The sequence below is a fragment of the Hibiscus syriacus genome, unplaced genomic scaffold (assembly GCF_006381635.1).
Source record: "Hibiscus syriacus cultivar Baekdansim isolate YM2019G1 unplaced genomic scaffold, ASM638163v2 tig00110270_pilon, whole genome shotgun sequence".
NCBI lineage: Eukaryota > Viridiplantae > Streptophyta > Magnoliopsida > Malvales > Malvaceae > Hibiscus > Hibiscus syriacus.
In genome coordinates this window covers 600,289-612,096 of record NW_024062656.1, presented here as the reverse complement: position 1 = coordinate 612,096, position 11,808 = coordinate 600,289, and the positions used below count along the sequence as shown (strand labels likewise).

Below are 11,808 nucleotides of genomic sequence, written 5' to 3'. Positions count from 1 at the left end.
TTTAAATATGTATATACATAATATATGTGTTATCAATTGATTAAAAAAATTCTAAACATATTATATAATCATCTCATACTAATAAAAAAAATTCTTAATTTCGTAATTGTTTGATTCATTAGGATTCTTGATGATAATTTATTTGGGATATTATTATTTATGATATTTTTTACAATCAACTTGTTTTACTTGAAAACAGAAGAAATGTTGATTCAAACGCAATGCTGCATCATCAACATTAAAGAAGCCAACCCCCATTTTCTATATGCAATCCACAAGCTCATCCGCCGGACATCACTGACAGAAGCTTTTAAAACGCCACTAATTCAGTAATCACCTCATCAATCGCAGCATTCAGTATTTGACTCTCGATGTCAGCTCCGAGTTCGAATGCATCGACTTCAAAGTCCAGCCATTTTCCATGCTGGCTGCTCATGTCTTTGTGCACAAGCTCATCCACCATGCAATCTCCCATGCCTCTCCACCCGCGTATCTCCCGGTACACTTCTTTGGCTAGCCGCTCGTTTCTTCTCAGGACTGTCGTCCCTCTTGTCCACATTTCGTATCCCCCGCTCACGAACTGTCTGCATCTCGAGCCTATGCATTCACTGACTGAATCAAATAGTACCTTCCTGTCTAGCCTCGACTCCCCGTCATTACATCCGAATCCACCTCTTCGGCTTTCTAACTGATCAAAAAGATGAGGATTTATAGTTTTACGAGCACGGCCCAAGGCGAAGTCCTTGAACATCAACTCCACATTACACAGTATTTGCTTCACATATTCAAGTTCCCAGTTGACTGACTTCATGGACTCTGGCATAACAACAAAATTTTCATTACTTTTAGCCACTGTTCTTGAACACATGGAAGAAGCTGAATCCGACAACTCGGTATCAGCTTCTAGTGAGAGTTGCTTCTTTAAAGAACTTAGCCCGAGAACTTCCTGAGCTTGAACATATGACCACTGCTTGCTTCCTGACATTATGTCCAAGCTACACATTAGTATATCGAAACAAAAAACTTAAAGAGTGTCGATTTAATATTGAACATAAAGGGAGAGCCACAAGCTTTACCTTCAATGCTGAAACTATCTGTGCTATCTGAAGAGTTGCAGCTTTCAGTTGAAAAGGAAGGCTCGAGGATAGAAACCGGACTAGGTTGCCACGCATCAAGAGATCTACTACTGCATTCATCAACTCCTCCCTGAATATACACCATATTACTATTAAAAATCGTTTTGTAGAAATAGTGTTGTTGCACTTCATAGCAACACTTATGCTTGAGATGAAAAATGATTAACCATTAAAACCTCAAAAGTGATACAATCAAACTGCACATTTACCTGAAGCTTTTGTTTCAACCGAAGCAGTTGAAGATCAGCAGAGGAAAGGTTGGAACCGTAACAACTATCCAGTTTATCATGTAACCTGGGCAAGCTACTAATGCTGTTCCCCAACTCTTGTGAAAACGACACAGAACTAGAAGCCGATGCTGAATTGAGAGATTTTTGACTGGATGATTCGACTGCATTAGTTAATTCTCTTGTTTTTGTTCCAGAAGCATACTTAAAGCATCTCCCCCTATTACATTATATCCTGATGAAGACAACTTCATACTGTCCGTGTCGAATAACAATCTCTTACCACGACATCCATGCCAAAGCTACTATCTTTCTGAGCAACCTGAGCGGATGTTTCCATTGAACGGGCAAGTGGCGCGGTGAAAGTGAACGAGACAACATCCATGCCTTTCGTCTTTTTATCTTCAACCCAGCTGAAGTTCCTTTCAGTAACAGGACGATCTTCCTTCTGGGTTTTTTCAATCAACACACTATCAACAACCTGATTTTTCTCAAAATGAATATTCCTATCTATTGATATTTTCTTCCTTGGATTTTTCGTACTATAAGATGGACCTCCTTTTCCCCCATCCCTTGTACCTAACGCCAACTTCCTCGAGCCAGTTTTGGAGTTTCCAACAGTTTTTCCTGACATTCTGTGTTGCTCAAAAGCAGAATCCGCAGAGAGCACTTTTCTACTTTGCGAGTTGGAAATCGCGTGCTTTGAAGGTAATTTGTCCTTATTGGCTATAGAGTTTTGCTTCTGGTTGTTCTTCCTGAGTACACCAGAAGAATTGTGCATTGATGGTTTCTTATGTAAACTCATTTGAGTACTCGGTTGGCTCTTGAAGGGTTGACTACACTTAACCTCGCTCTGGTCTTTCGGTCCTAACAAACTTCGGTTGCTGCTCGAAGCCAATCCTTCTCTTTTCTGCACATTGACCTTAGCTTGGATTGCGAGTGAAATTGACTTCCCTCTACTCTTGAAAACAGAATAAATTTCTTCAGTATCAGAAGTCCGGGGTGATGTCTCAGTTGATCCATTCCAGCTCTTGTTCATCGATTGTCCTTTAAGATACTTGGCTGCATTTGATTCAACCGGCCTTCTAGTCCTTTCACTAAGTCTCGATGTTTTATGTGTAGCTTCTGCTTTCTCTTTTAAATCTCGAGCTTTCAATGACATGGAAGAAGATCCAACCGGAGGCATTTTCTGAACAGCCTCCATTCTTTCTTTGAAATCACGAACTTTCACTGGCACTGAGGATGAACCAACCAGAGGCATTTTGGATTTACTTATAGCTTGTGGGCTAGGCTGAATGATTCTTGCAGCAGTTTCCATTATGTAAGCCGCATTCTTAGTTGGAATAAAACCAGGACTCTTGATAGGGGATAAAAGTTTATGGTGGGTGATGGGAATTGTTTTAGCTGCCTTCGGGGGCAAACTTTCGATTTGGAATTTCTCTATAGGCTTGCTGACTGTCTTCTGAGGCTTTGACTCCATAAAGTTCCTTGCAGGGCCCTCAATCTTATTGAACAGGTCTCCCGGAGAAACTACTTGTTGGTCACGATGATAACTGAGGTTTCTATTCCGGAAATGAGCATCTCGAAGAGATCGAGTGTCGAACAAAGGGGTGGAGTATGGCTCGGTATATGTGGGTAAGGAATCCAAACCCATAAGCTTGGCAACCACACTAGGCGCCCTAGTTCCATAAATATCATCATCCGTGACTGAAGAAGCACAACTATAATCACTACTTCCTTTGATGCTTGTCCCGGCTCCAATTTCATCCTCATCGGTCTGCAATAATCACAGCAACATTTGTAAGGAAATCTCCGATAAAATTGGCAGCCAAGAGTGTTCAACAACAACAAATAGATCAACTCTAAAGTCATCTGGGATTTGCAAGTTCTCACCAGACGGAGTCGTGTCATCGGCAAGTTCCCATCACTTCTTTTTCCCTGTTTCGATCGTTCTAAAAATTTGATAATAGAACTCATTAGCAACCATAACAATATATAAACTATTACTGAGAAAGAATATGATTTGCAGTTGCATATGAATGCCATCCATGTTGAGAAACATGCTGGATGCTCATCTGCAAAGGGAAGACAGTTATAACCTGGGAAATCTGACTTGCTTGAGAACAATTTCTTCCGAGATTTCGCGGTCAAGTCAAACAGCTGAAAAAATCCACCTACATAGCCTCCTCCATTTCTCGAACTTTCTTTGTCAACCCCCATAGCAAAAAAGATTGATTCGGGACTGCTTAACTTAAAAAAGCAAATGATATAAGAGAAACAGAAACTCCATTCCACCAACAAAATCCATCTGCAGACTGATTAGACATAACAAACAATTCAGTGTTGCGGAAAACGCTATCGGATAGAACAAAAATGCAACTGATAATTTGAGAAAATAAAAATATGAAGATAAAAGACACACAAAATTTACATGGAAAACACCTAAATAATATAGGGTAAAAACTACGGGCAACGGTAGAAGAATTTCACTATGAAAATAGGAATTACAACTTCTCTCGATCTACCAAGGAGAAAATAATGATAATTCTCTCTTGATAAAAAGGAGAAAACAACTCTCAAGAAACTCTCTAAATTCTCTCTAGTATTGGAAGAAAGCTAAAATGTTTTGGGATAATTTTGAAGCTAAATGAACTAGAGTATTTATAGTTGAAGCTTTAAAGACTAATTTATAAATACCCTAAATTTTAATGGCTAAAATTAAGCTTTTACCATTGTCAAAAAATCAACAAAATCAAACTTAAATTTTCGGTGCCTACAATTTTAGAAAAATTTAATAATTTTTTTTTTCAACTTTCAATCATGCACCGAAAGTGCATTGATTTTCAACAATCTCCCACTTGAAGATTTGATTGGAACAATCATATCTTCACACCATTTTTTCTATCTTGTACCATCATGTTGCTAACGTCTCTGACAGTCACAAGAAGATCTACACCAAGTAAATTTATCAGCATTGATTGCCTTCGTCATGAAATCTGCTATGTTGTCTTTGGTATGGATCTTCTGCATATCTATCGTCCCTTCTTCCACTTTTTCACGAATGAAATGGTATTGAACTCGTATGTGCTTTGTCCTTGAATGAAATGATGGATTCCTTACTAGATGCAAGACGCTTTGACTCTCACAAAATAGAGAGACATACTCTTGATTGTGCTCAAGCTCCTCTAATAGCATCTTCAACCAAATTACTTCTTTACTGCTTGTGTAGCTGCTACATATTCTGCTTCTGTTGTGGATGTAGCCACAACTAACTGCAACTCAGAAACCCAGCTTACAACTCCATCAGCAACTTTGAACACATATCATGTTGTAGATTTGCTTTTATCCAAATCCCTTGAATAGTAAGAATCTACATAACCATTGATTAGTAAGTTTGATCCTCTGTAATATAATGCAATATTTGAGGTCCCTTTGATGTATCTTAGGATCCTATTTACAATATTTCAATGCTCTTTGTCTGGATTCGCCATATACCAACTAACAACTCCCATTGCTTGTGCAATGTCTGATCTTGTGCATATCATAGCGAACATTAAACTTCCCGCTGCTGATGCATACGGCACTCGAGACATCTACATCCTCTCTTCTTCACTGCTAGGACTCATACTGGAGGATAATTTGAAGTTAATAGGAAGAGGGGTAGAAATTGGCTTACAATCTTGCATGTTGAATCTTGACAAGATCTTCTTCAAGTAATTCTTTTGTGAAAGGCAAATCTTCTATTACTTCTGTCTCGGTGAATTTGTATCCCTAGAATCTTGTTTGCTGATCCCAAGTCCTTCATTTCAAATTCCCTAGCCAGTTGTGCCTTCAATTCTTCAATATGATCTTTGTTGGGTCCTGCAACCAACATGTCATCTATATACAACAGCAATATAACAAAATTGTTATCACCAGACCTCTTGAAATAAGCACAAGGGTCTGCGTTAAGTCTGTTGTATCCAAGGCACATAATGAAAGAATCAAATCTCTTATACCAACACCTCGAGGTCTGCTTTAGATCGTATAGAGATTTGTTCAACCTACAAACCAATTTCTTCTTTTCTTTTTCTTCAAAACCTTCAGGTTAGAGCATATAAATCTCTTCTTCAAGATTTCCATGAAGAAAAGCTGTTTTAGCATCTAGCTGCTCTAGATGTAAGTTCAATGTAGTACACATTGCCAAAACAACTCGAACTGTTGTTAGTCGAACCACAGGAGAAAATATTTCATTGAAATCAATACCTTCTTTTTGAGCATATCCTTTGACCACCAGTTTTGCACGATACCTCTCAACTTGATCGTCACCATTTCGCTTGATTTTAAAGACCCATTTGTTACCAATTGGCTTCTTTCCTTGTAGTAGTGGCACAAGGACCCATGTATTATTTTTATGAAGGGCTTCAATTTCTTCTTGCATCGCCATCATCCACAGTGAAGCATCTGAGTTGTTTATTGCCTCTTGGTATGTTGATGGCTCACTGTCCTCTGTTAAAAGGCAGTATGCAACATTTCCTTCTATAACATAATCTGAGTGCCAATTGGGACGTCTTCTCACACGATCTGATTGACGAGTTGTTGGAGCTTCAGAACTTTCTTTTTCTTGTTCATCATGTGTTGGTTCTGCTTCAAAAGAATCTCCTTGTTCAACCTCTTTTTCCACATGTATTTGTGTAGTCTCTGACTTTTCAGTGCTATCATCGTCTTCTTTTCTTTGTAGCTTATCTTTTACAAAGATGACATCCCTGCTGATGATCACTTTGCAGACAGTGGGATCCCACAAGCGATACCCCTTTACTCCATCAGCATACCCCCAAGAATTTGCATTTCCTGGATTTTGGATCCAGCTTTGAGATTTCTTGGGAGTTATACATCACGTACACAATATTACCAAATATATGGAGGTTTGAATAATCAGCTGGTTTACCAGTCCATATCTCCATTGGTGTCTTCAGCTCTATTGCAGTTGATGGAGCTCGATTCACCAAATAATAGGCGGTATTGACTGCTTCTGCCCAGAATGATTTTTCTAAGCCTGCATCCCTTAACATTGCTCTTGTTCTTTCTAACAAGGTTTTGTTCATCCGCTCTACCACTCCATTTTTCTAGCCACTGTGAACTGTCTTTTGATGCATTCTTTCCTGCAAAAGTCATCAAATTCTTCGCTTGTGTATTCTCCTTCATTATCTGTTCTGAAACACTTGATCTTATTTCCAGAATTAAGTTCACCCGAGCTTTAAAGTTTTTGAAAGTTAAAAACACATCTGACTTTTTCTTAATAGGGTACACCCAACATCTCCTGAGTAGTCATCAATAAATGAGACAAAGTATTTTGCTCCGCCAAAGGATGTAACTGATGTTTGCCATACGTCAGAGTGAACCAATTCTAGAACACTTTTGCCTCTAGAATTTGACGTGTTGAATTTCAACCGGTGCTGCTTACTTGTTATACAATGCTCACACAAAGGAAGTGATACATTTGTTAAGCAGGAAATAACTTTTGCTCTACAAGGACTTTCATTCCTTATTCTGACATGTGTCCAAGTTTCTGATGTCATAGCATTGCACAATCTGAACTACATGAGGCAACAGAGGCTTCTGCTTTAGCAAAGTCTCTCCCTTCAGCATGTACAAGTTTGTTGTTATCTTTTCGCCTTTCAGCAACACAAGCGCTCCACGGAACACCTTCATGATTCATTTCCGTATTTCAATCTTGCTTGCATTATTATCCAACAATTCCTAGGATAATAAATTTTTTTTAGGCCTTTCACGTACCGCACATCTCGAACAAATTTAATTGTTCTATCATGCATCTTCAATTTAATGGTTCTCACGCCAATGATCTCTAAGGCATGATCATTGCAACTATTCACAGATCCTCCTGAGACAAGTTCATACTGATGGAACCATTTTCTTCTTGAGGTCATGTGATATGTTGCTCCTGAATCAATGAGCCATATATCTGCAAATCTTTTTCTTCCTTCCACGGTGGTTGACGCTTCACAGCATAGTGCATCTCCATCATATGAAGTGTTTGCGGTATTACCTTATGGATTGGAGTTTTTATTTAGACTCCAACAATCCTTCTTCAAGTAACCCTTCTTTCCACAGTTGTAGCACTTTAAATTCTTCTTGCTCCTCGACTTCGATCTACCATGTTTGTGACTGCTGCTTTGGCCACGTTCTGTTGATCTCCCTTTCATCGTTATCAATACCTCTGCTTGTTGCAGATTTACTTGTATGTCTTCCTTGTTCTTGCGCCGATTTTCTTCTTGGAGAACAACAGCTGCAACGTCATCGAAGACTAGACTGGTGACATTACTGTTTGTCAAATTGATGATGAGTTGATCATACGAATCAGGTATACTTAAGGATGTAAGCTGAGAAAATAACGTGTTCAGTGTGTTTAAGTGCTCCATCACTGAAGTAGATTCTGGCATACGGAGAGTGTACAATTTTCTCTTAAGGAAAATTTTATTGTGCAACGATGTGGCCTCGTACAATTTGGTGAGATGATCACATATCTCCTTAGCTGTCTCTTTTCCTCGATGCTTGACAATACTTCATCTGCTAATACTAGATGAAAGTTTGCATAGCATTCCCGTCCATTTCGATCCATTTGTTGTCATCTGTAAAATCTACCGGCATTTCACTAATAGCTGCTAGACATCCGTATTTCCTCAGGATGGCCTTCATCTTCAATTTCCACAATGAGAAATTTCTCCCATTAAATTTTTCAATATCAAATTTCGTTGTCATAGCTTCTATTACGGATAGCTCCCACTATTTCACTATCGTGAATAGTTCTCTGAAACCTTCAAAGAATGTGTAATACCTTTTACTTTCTTATGTTGGCGGATCCACCTTTTGGTGGCAACCACAAAGACAATAAACAGATATTACACACACTAATCTAGCTCTGATATCAATTGTTGCAGAAAACGGCTATCGGATAGAGCAAAAATACAACTGATAATTTGAGAAAATAAAAATATGAAGATAAAAGACACACAAAATTTACGTGGAAAACCCCTAAATAATATAAGGTAAAAACCACGGGCAACGGTAGAAGAATTTCACTATGAAAAATAGGAATTACAACTTCTCTCGATCTACCAAGGAGAAAACAATGATAATTCTCTCTTGATAAAAAGGATAAAACAACTCTAAAGAAACTCTCTAAATTCTTTCTAGTATTAGAAGAAAGCTAGAATGCTTTGGGATAATTTTTGAAGCTAAATGAGCTAGATATTTATAGTTGAAGCTTTAAGGACTAATTTGTAAATACCTAAATTTTAATGGCTAAAATTGAACTTTTACTATTATCAAAAAATCAACAAAATCAAGCTTGAATTTTCGGTGCCTACAATTTTAGAAAAATTTAATAAATTATTTTTCAACTTTCAATCATGCACTGAAAGTGCATTGATTTTCAACATTCAGAACGTAAAAAAATCGAATTTCTTAAAGTCATCTTTTAAATGGTATGAAATAGCTTCTTCCTGTCCTGAGATCTCTAAAAAGGCAAGAACAAATGTACCATCTCTATCTTCATTTCTCATCCCATTTAACTAGACATTGCACAAACTTTTGCAAATGACTTCGCAGAATTTGAAACAGCAGAAGAACATGAAATGAAAACAAAAGGCAACAACATTCTCCTGCTACCATAATCCATCTTAGATCTATATCACAATGCACTCATTCTTAGGAGATTTAGCTTTTTTATTCTCACAATGTCAAAGCCCTTCTATATAAATATCCCTACAATTTCACACCATTTGACCTTAGCTTCAACAGCTGAAGTGTCAAGTTTTTATGGAACTAAGGGGATTTGAGAAAAAACATGTAGAATCTAATTGAATGCACCCTTATCATATACCGAGCAATCCAATTTCATTACATCAAGAACAACACATTTAAATATTTCAAGGCACATTCCTTTCAAAAAAAACCAGACACCCATAAATCAGTTCTATGGTAACCAACACATAAACAACACAATCATCAATAAACAGCAACTTGGAAAGAAAATCAATAGCCAAACCCCACAAGCAAAAAAGTAAAACATTAAATCGAAGAAAGAAGACTTACACTAAAAAACAACGAATGAGATATAGCTTAAATGCAGCTAAAATTTTCTGGGTTCAGCTAAAATTTATGGGGTTAAGCTTAAATTTGAGATTTTTGGGAGAAACATAAATGAGAGGCTCCTCCTTTGAGCGTGAGAAACTGGCAGGAAGACAGAGAAAGAGAGAATGTGTTGTAGTTCAAAGCAATAAATGGATAGTAAATAAGATGAGAATTGTTTCTATTTTTTCCACACAAAAAAAAGTTTTCTGTTTAAATTTAAAAATAATCTAATCATATTATTAAAATGGAGGGGAATTAAAAAAACACCTACAACGCTACAACATCTTTTAAGAGGGTCGAGATTTCAAATTCCAAACAGACTTTTGACTGTTAATGGGAATTCTGATCAAGCTACCAGCAGGTTCCATTTAGTTTGTGTGCTACCTAAAGGAGGGGTGAACACGTGTGCAAAAACTTCTCTTCTTTAAATTTGATGTTAACATGGTAATTCTATGCTTAATTAAAAAATCGAATTAATCTATTATATTAATTAATTATAAAATATCAAATTATTATTATTATTTATTATTTAAAAATAATAAAAATAATATTATCTATCAAATATAATAAATATCATCGTATAGATATTATCATCTTCTCACAATTTTATAATTATTTTAATGAAATTACTAAAATTTATTATTTGAAAGTCAAACATGTAATAAAAAATTTCATACATAAAGTTTTTATCACTTCATCTAATATCATTTGGTAATTTAACTTTAATAAAAAAAATTGTATCCAAAATATTTTCTTCTTTTCATTGTATATTTTTTTTCTAATTGAGTTGTATATTTATTATTCTTATTTTTCAAATTATATTTGATTTCAGTTGACTAAATCAGTTCTGAAATTATAAGATTATATTTATTTACAAAACAAAGTGAAAGAATTAGTTCTTAAACTTTTGAATATTTTAATTTCATCCTTAAATTATGACCATCATTTTAAATCAGTCCTTAAATTTTTTAATATTCTAATTTCATCCTCAAACTATGATTATCATTCTAAATTGGTCCCCAAACTTTTGAAATTTTCATTTTCATCCAAATATATAATTAATTTCAACCATAGTTTAACGTAATTTTTTTTCTAACATATAATAATATAACTTGGTCTAACAAATTTATTAACAAAAGATATGATTAGTATATACATATAATTTGTGATTAAATTGAGATGGCCAAAAATTTTGGGGACCAATTTAGAATGAATATCATAGTTTGGAGATGAAATTGAAATATTCAAAAGTTTGAGGATTAGTTTAGAATGATAATCATAATTTTAGGATGGAATTAGAATGTATAAAAATAGAGAAACCAGTTTAAAAAAGGGTCATAATTTAAGGATGTATGATGTAATTAAATCAAATTTACAAGATTACGAATTATTTGTAAAGTGCAATAAATATTAGGATAAATTACACTATCATTGGACTTTAGGTGGTATGTAGCTTATATCATTACACTTTCAATTACTCTATTTATAGTACTGAATTTTGATTTGACATCAATTATATCAATGGATCATTAAATTTTAACTGTATTATAACATGAATAAATCTTTTCATCACCGTGATAATGCCTATAAAAAGATGTTATTTAGACACGATTATTAATGTCCAAAATGTATTTTATGATGAAATTAAGAATAAATGCGAAAAAAAAAGATTTAATTTAATTAATTTTAAAAGAATAACAATTTATTAAATATTTAAATTAAAAAGTTAAGTAATTGATCTTTAACTTTGAGGATTTGCTTTTTACGTATATTATATAATTAATGCTACTACAGTTAATAACGATCAATATGTATAACGAGAAGAGTTAAAATCACAAATTAACTATCTTAACTCCATGTTATGACTGCTACTTGAATCCCTTGTCGGGGCCTGGATCGCCCGAATCGACTCGAGGTAGTGCCGGACAGTGCTAGCCTCAACCAGAGATCGATCTTACCTTCTCCATTTACTTCTCTAGCTAAAGATGAATCTAGTATTGATCCCACGCCAACATCAGTTTGAACTTGAAAATGTCCCGCAAGACCCCTTGGAGGTAGTAGTAGCATCGGAAAAGATGGTGCAGCAAGACCTCGGAACCGAACCGCATGATCAAGCGATCTCGGATGCATCGATGGCCTTGACCGAGCCGAATGCACAGTGATAAGAGGTCCAGAAGTCAGAAAGCGGTGATTTTGTTGATGATGGGCTCGTCTTTCTCGTTTGTGAGCATTTTGATGGCCACCCAATGCTTGAGAATTGGCAAATCCCCGGTGACAGAATTGGCACTCGAACCTCTTGTTGTAATCATTAC

At 35.9% G+C, this 11,808-nt stretch overlaps 1 pseudogene; it reads right to left on the bottom strand.

Moving 5' to 3' along the window:
* Positions 1-257: 257 nt before the first annotated feature.
* Positions 258-9,496, bottom strand: LOC120115690 (annotated as a pseudogene).
* Between the last annotated feature and the right edge of the window lie 2,312 nt (positions 9,497-11,808).